Source organism: Buteo buteo, chromosome 12 (assembly GCF_964188355.1).
Source record: "Buteo buteo chromosome 12, bButBut1.hap1.1, whole genome shotgun sequence".
In the NCBI taxonomy this organism is placed as follows: Eukaryota; Metazoa; Chordata; class Aves; order Accipitriformes; family Accipitridae; genus Buteo; species Buteo buteo.
Window position 1 is genome coordinate 29,648,174 of NC_134182.1, and position 7,089 is coordinate 29,655,262.

The window sequence follows — 7,089 nt, forward strand, 5'->3', positions numbered from 1 at the left end:
TTCTTCTTTCTTGGTAAACTTATCAGGTTGCTAAAATCTACCTGTAAAACAGGAACAATATCCCAACCCTGAATTAGTTCCTTTAAAGTATTACTAATCCTTAAAAATTAATGTCCACATTTTATGTGTGTGGTATATGTAGTTCCTTTTGTATCACTACACTATGCTGACAAATTCTGGCACCGTTCCGTTTATCACACTACTCCAATGTCTGCTGCACCTTTACATGAATATTATTAGCATAATAAATATAACTGAACTATAATTGAAAGTGAAAAAAACTGTTCATGGCATTAGCTATGCTTAAGCAAACATGCATTTACATTTGTTCACTGATCTTCCAGTTAGTGAAGTCATTAATTCACATTCATTAACACAATCGCACATTTTTGTGATCAACAAAATTCTAAAGTACTTCAGAGAAGCACATCAGTGATAATGAGTAGAGGCTGGTACCTTCTGCCATTCAAAAAAAAATTGAGCTTATGGAGAAATCATGAGAAAAGTTGTTGTCCCTCTTTTTATTCCCCTCACCACGGTAATTTACGTAATCCTAGATTATTTTTGTTTTTATATCAGTGCAGATGTTAGTGCTTTATTAAGCAGATGATTAAGTTTTGGATGAGGAAATCTGACTAGAACAGGCAGGCCAAAATATTCCCTTTGACCCTAATTAGTGTCCTTGCTCCCAAATTTAAGAGGCACCATGAATTCATAAAGTTTAAATCCAGAAGAGACCTTGAGATCTTCTACTTTCACCTCCTCTGTGTTACAGGTCATTAAATATCAGCCATTTATCACTATAATGAGCCCAACAGCTTTGTTCTAAAGCATAACTTGCGGAAAGGTGTCAAGTTTTAATCTGCAAGCATGAGGAGATGGACAATCCATCATGTTTGTTCTAAAGGTTAATTGCTCACATTGTTAAAAATTAAGCCTCCTATTTGAATTTGTGTGGCTTCATTTCCATTCAGCAGTTGTTGGAATGTCTTCACTGATGTAGAGTAATAGTTGGTATATTCTCTTACTAGGGGCCTTTGCACCTGAATTACTTCTCCATTTTTTTCTCTTGTTAATTAAATCAGATTGAACTCTCTGCCTCCTACTGCAACACTTTCCTTCGGGCCTCAAAATAATGTTTGTGATTCTTTTCCACATTCTTCAGCTTTTCAATATCTTTAAAGAATGCTGATACCATGTTGCTGTGCTATACCATAAGCAAATTGGTACTCTGGACAAATAATGAATTTCAGACTATTTGTTAAACTCACTTTTCACTAGACCATATTGATCAATTTCTTTGTATTGTTCTTTAGCTATTGATCTCCAGATCAGCTTTTCTGTTACTTCACCCAACGCTGATGACAGGCACATTGGTCAAGGCTTTCTTGAATTGCTGTGCATGGAGTCTCTGCTCCATGGAGATTCTGTAGTTGAAAGGAAAGGAAAAATTGTATTTTGTTTTTCTTTGTGGCTATCTAAAGGATTGATGTCAATCAGGCACGTTTCACGACTACCAAAATCACTGAAAAAAACCCAACATATAAAGACCATAGTCTTCACACACACTTGGGAAAATCAGCAGAACAACATTTTTTAACCATATAGGAAAGACAACAATTAGGTATTAAACAAATAATGCATATAAGTGTCTCTGCATGATATAGCTAGTTCTTCAGGGAAAGTGGTGTTTCAAGATACGCTACCGAACACGAGCAATCCAACTGCTTGAGATTCTACCATTTCCACTGGGAAAAGCACAAAAGTTTCTGGGTACTCCTGCTCAACAGCAATGACTATGCCTTTAGATTAGAATAAGGAAAAGAGTTCAGCAGAGAAAAGCAGCACTGGTTCCTGGAAAAGGGAGGGATAGCTTGAGGATGCCTTTTTGCTAGTTCCAACAGTAATTCTCCAGGAAAATATTTCCCCTATGTGCCAAGGTACTCAGTGGTTGGTCAGATACTGTATCTTCATCAGAGTTATTCTAGCTGAATCCTACTTATGCAGTGTTTCCCGCTGATCAATTTTTCCAGTCTGTGTCATCTAAGCTTGTTCAATATCAGGCTATATTCTCATTTCCCAGTTAATAACAGTGGGTTATGGTTTATAAAAGGCATTAATATCCATCCTCAGAATGGAAAGGTTAAGAACAGAAAATTATGTTTTCTTCTCTTGCCAACCACCCATGAAGAAAATTCATGTTATATAGCACAATGAAAATACATGGAAACCCCAGCAAAGGAACTATTGCTTTCAGTACTGGCCAATTCTGTTGTCTTCAATGTTTAAGCTCAAAAAAATGTACAGTACAATTTTAAAATAAGATGTGATGACTGAATGGACTGACATACAAAAGTGGAGAAGATAGGAACTGCATTAGGAGATAAGCGAAGTCTAAAAGGGAAATTCAATATTAAATTGATGAGTAACAGGAAGTCCTTGCATTAGTAGGTCTACAGTAGCATTAACTGAATGAAAAGCATTTTCCTTCCTGTCTCCTTTACTGATACTGTAGAAAGCACTGGATATGGAATAAGGTAGAGTTAATGTTTATTCAGAAGTCAAACCTCCCAGCTCTCCTCTTACTACGTAATCATATTAGTCTCAATTATTGGAAATTCTCAGACCAGTACAAAGTTAATGATTTGTATGTCTGTATGGGTGCAAAGAACAGCAAGCTCATTGCAGGACTGGCAGCTCATTTGAAAAATCAGTAAGTTTCAATCTTTACTTCAAAAACTACCCTAAGACTATGAAATTCTATCCAAGTTTTAAAATTCTGACCATGTTATTTGACAGCTCATAACAAATAACCCAAAGCTACTGCAGAAGACAAACCAGCAAAAGGTGATAGATCTTCTTTCTTGCCTCTAGCGGGTTGCCAGTCACCTTTTCTGGTAGTCTCATTCAAAGACAAATTGTCCCCAGGTAAAATAACAGTTCAGAATAGCCCAGAGAAAACACAGTAGATCTAAAATGGCCTTAGTTGTCCTTAAAAAGGCTCTGGCACGTAAGAGACTTTGGTTCTACCTCTGATTTTTGTCCAGATCAAGTCCAGCTATTAAAAAAAAAAAAAATCAGTCCTTGAAGCTGCCTTCTTTTGATGAACTAAGCTGCCTATCCTTTGCTATTTCATCCTTTTAAATGTTCCCTTAAGCCTGGCTGTGTGTGCAGGTGAAACAGGATAGAGCTGCTAGAGTTCAGAGCAGCTGAACTCCTCTCTGACTGGTATGGGGCTGGGCAAATAAACTTTTCATTAATGTTAGCAATGTAAAAATTAAAGTTCTCCCATGAAACAGTGTTGAAGGAGTGCTGTGCAGTTCACATTTACATAAGCTCACTCCCTTTTCTACTGACTTCATTCTTCACTTTGCTTTTTCCATATTATCACCCCACAAGCAGTATCACACTCCTTTCTATGAAGTGCATTTGCTCTTCTGTGTCACTAATAACAGTTGAAATGACGAAGTGATAATTTAAAAAATCATATTTCCTATGCACTATTTATTGATTTGTATATTGGACTCTGGAAAAAGACAACAGGCCAATGAGTTGTAATTACTTTCACTTCACGTTTGTCACACTAACAAGAAGCTGCAGCATAGGGATGAACTCCTATGGAAGGTTATTCCTTTAAAATAAACAGTTTATATCACAACTGAATTTCACAGGGTTATTGTTGCAAAACCTGGTGTTACTGGTCTTACATTGGTTTTACAATGTTAGTGTTTAGGGTTCAAGCTGCCCTGCGAGCTGTGTCTATACCACCAAGGGAGGTACAATGTCAGCAGGTACAAGTATATATCACCACTTGTTTTAATCTACTTAGCAAGAAACAGGTGCCATGAAGACATCAATATGCATCTGCCACCTGAGCATGTACCACAGTACCACAGAGGTTTGTATAGCCAAGATGAAGTTCATCTCACCTAACTTAGGCATCTAAAAGTTAATCATTCAAGTCACCTTATATGCCAGTCAATAATAATAATAATAAACACTCTCAGAGAGTGATTCATCTTACTGGTGTTATGTACTTAACTTTTAAATACATTATTTAGGGGAGATGAATCACACCTGCCGGTAGTACAGCTATTTGTACACACATCAGGTATACTAGAGCTCGGATGTCACGGTACAAGCTGCAGCCAACTTCCAACTGGAGCACAAATGTTCTGACAGCATCTCATCACCTCCCAGGATTGCCCATTTGGGTCCCCTCCCCGCTGCAAACACTTGTGCTTGCTTCAGTGAACTGTGTTTGAGCCAAACACTTTTCTCAATCCGGAATATTCTGAGATTCTTGCAACTTTGCCACTTAGCCTGCTTTATGATTTAAAGTTCACATCCCAATATGGACTAGCTTATATAGCTAGGATTACAAATTCTGCAAGATCAAGCCCTAATTTTGAACTTTTGCCATTAGGTGTATCTTTTTTTTTTCTTACATACTGCATTATCAACAGAAGTAGATCTATGTTAAAAGCCTTGTTTTAATGCCAAGTGGTTGCGAATAGATGAAAGGTTTCTTCAGTCCATAAAGTCTCCTTTGCTCTATAGGTATACACTGCAGCTATATATAGATACAGTGAATAATCCCCTGGCTTTCATCTGCCTTTAAGACTAAAGAATAGCAAAAAGAACATCTAAGAAAACAAATGACAGGAGAAGGCTGTAAAAATCCAAATTAAAAAGCTGAAGCCAGGTAGCCAGAGGTTTTGGGGGGTTTGGGGTTTTTTTTGTTTGTTTTCTTTTCTTTTCTTTCAGAGGACTGCAGTCTGGTTGTCTACCATGCCCTTTGAAATAAGTTCTACAAAGTTCAAAACCAGCAGCAAAACCCCAGTATCACCTGATTCCCAAAACAAATTTATTGCATATAGACAAAAGCTTCTCTTTTCTTTTCTGCCACACTCTGCTTGCCAGGAAAGATGGGAAAGAGCCTGTGACTTGAAAGGCATGCTAGTAGAAAATAAAGAAGGGAGAAAATGAGTGAAAATGACACATGAGTGAATGAACAAATGGGAAATGAAATAGGTCTCTTGAATGCCTTAAAACACTCCTCTTCCACCCCACAATGTTCTCACTGCAAAAGCCCTGATGTGTTTTATGGTATAGTTAGGACTAGGAGTCATGGTTTGTGGTTTGTATTTCTACACGAGGTTAGAGTAGCAGAGACTTTGGCACTTCATTTACTCTGCTTCAGATTCTTCAGCTCTAACGCGTCAGTGATGCTGGATGCTCTGATGCCCTGGAACATTTCGAATTACTACATACAGCAAAGGCAGGGAACTTTTGAAGACAGTCCCAGACATCTGCAGACTTTCCAGTTGTGAATTATTATTTTCAAGGCTGGCTTTTCAGCTTTTTCTTATACATATGTAAGCATATATCTACACACACATACATGTCGGCCACCTAAAAATTTACAGCCAATGCATTCTTCCATCCCGTGTAAATTGTGCACAACAGACAACACATTCTGTTGCAGAAGTGATCTAGGAAGCCCTTGGGAGTTTCAAGGATTGTTTTTATAGTACATGGCTGAGGACCTTGTATTCCAGCTTCTTGTTGTACTGTTTTAACCCCACGAGCTCAGCTACATATATATTTAGTACTTTGAGTTAGGACACACTTCCAGTAAGCCACACACATACACTTCCAGAAATGCAAATACTGGGTTGTGGTTTCTCCTTTCATGCAACTGTAAAAGTAAAATCTTTTTTTACAGAATTTCCATTAATATGCATGCATGTTTGATGAGCAGGGTCTCGTCCAAATATAAAATAGTGCAAACATGAAGCATGGCAAAGCAGATGTATGGGTTCTTAAACCTTTCAGCTTTTTAATCGCATGAAAAGTTAGAAAAGGATTGGCTAATAAATTAATTAGATTATTAAAACCATAGCTGCATTGGCTCTAGTCTGTGTTAGGTAAAACAGGTGCTGGACTAGAATTAGGAGTCAGGGTTCTGTTTCCATGTCTGCCTTTGACCTGATGATGCAATAACACACCATTTCTTTTTGTTGCGCCTCATATGAATAGTGACACTGCATGGAAGACAAATGGAATTTTGCTCATAAAGTATTCAAGATCACTTGAATAATGTTAGCAATTTGACAGTATTAATAACATGAGAACTATCAAAACAAGCATTGAAGAGATTGCATATTTATGGTTCTATTTAATGTTGCTATGAAAAATTCCAAACCAGGAATTCTGAGATACAAATTTTTAAAATGTAATTTATATGTTCTCTTTCTCTTATTTTCTAGAAATCCAAAAGATATCTAGAGGGAGTATTTTTAACAGGTGCTGTAGTGAAAAACTACTTAGAAACCCTGAGTATACAATGGAATCTGCCAATGGACAGTATGGTTTCTAATATGTACTACTCACTAAATTACATTTCTCCCCTGTTCTTCCTTACCAGCTTTTTGCTCCTTTCATCTTGCAGGGATAAAAAAGGTACGCAATATAAGATTTTCCTTTCAAGGCAAAAGATAGAGACTTCTTCTCAATGAGGTGTGCCATTAATTTGGCCCAGCCATGTCTTATTGTTAGACTTTCACCATGCAGCAACTGGTTACTAAACTAACCCATGACTGTGTCCTGACAATATTTTTGCACACGGCCTGTCATGCACAGGTCCTTTCATGGACAAGGAAAAGTAAAAAATTATGCCTTCCCTAAAGCCCACGCTGAAGTACTAGTGATCTGTTACTGGAAATTTTGGAAGGTCATGTGTTCTATTAATTCAGCTTTTAGGGGGAAAAAATAAAACTGATTTGAGAAAGGCAGCTGCTCCTGCTGCCTCTGTAATGAGAAAAAATAGAAGACCAGTGATGAAGAAACAGACAACTAGCTTTTAAAAGTAGGTTTCAGTTATCAATTAAATCATTTTTGATGGATTTGGAAACATAGATTATAAAGTTAATATTGATAAGAATAGTTACTTTAATCAGTGTTTTATTTTTCTGACCCATGACTTTCTCTATTCCCAACCCTTGTGTTACAACAGTAGTTTGTCATAGAAAATTGCCATGACAAGCCCATAATTTGTATATAGATGTGTGTTTTGAAAGATATCAT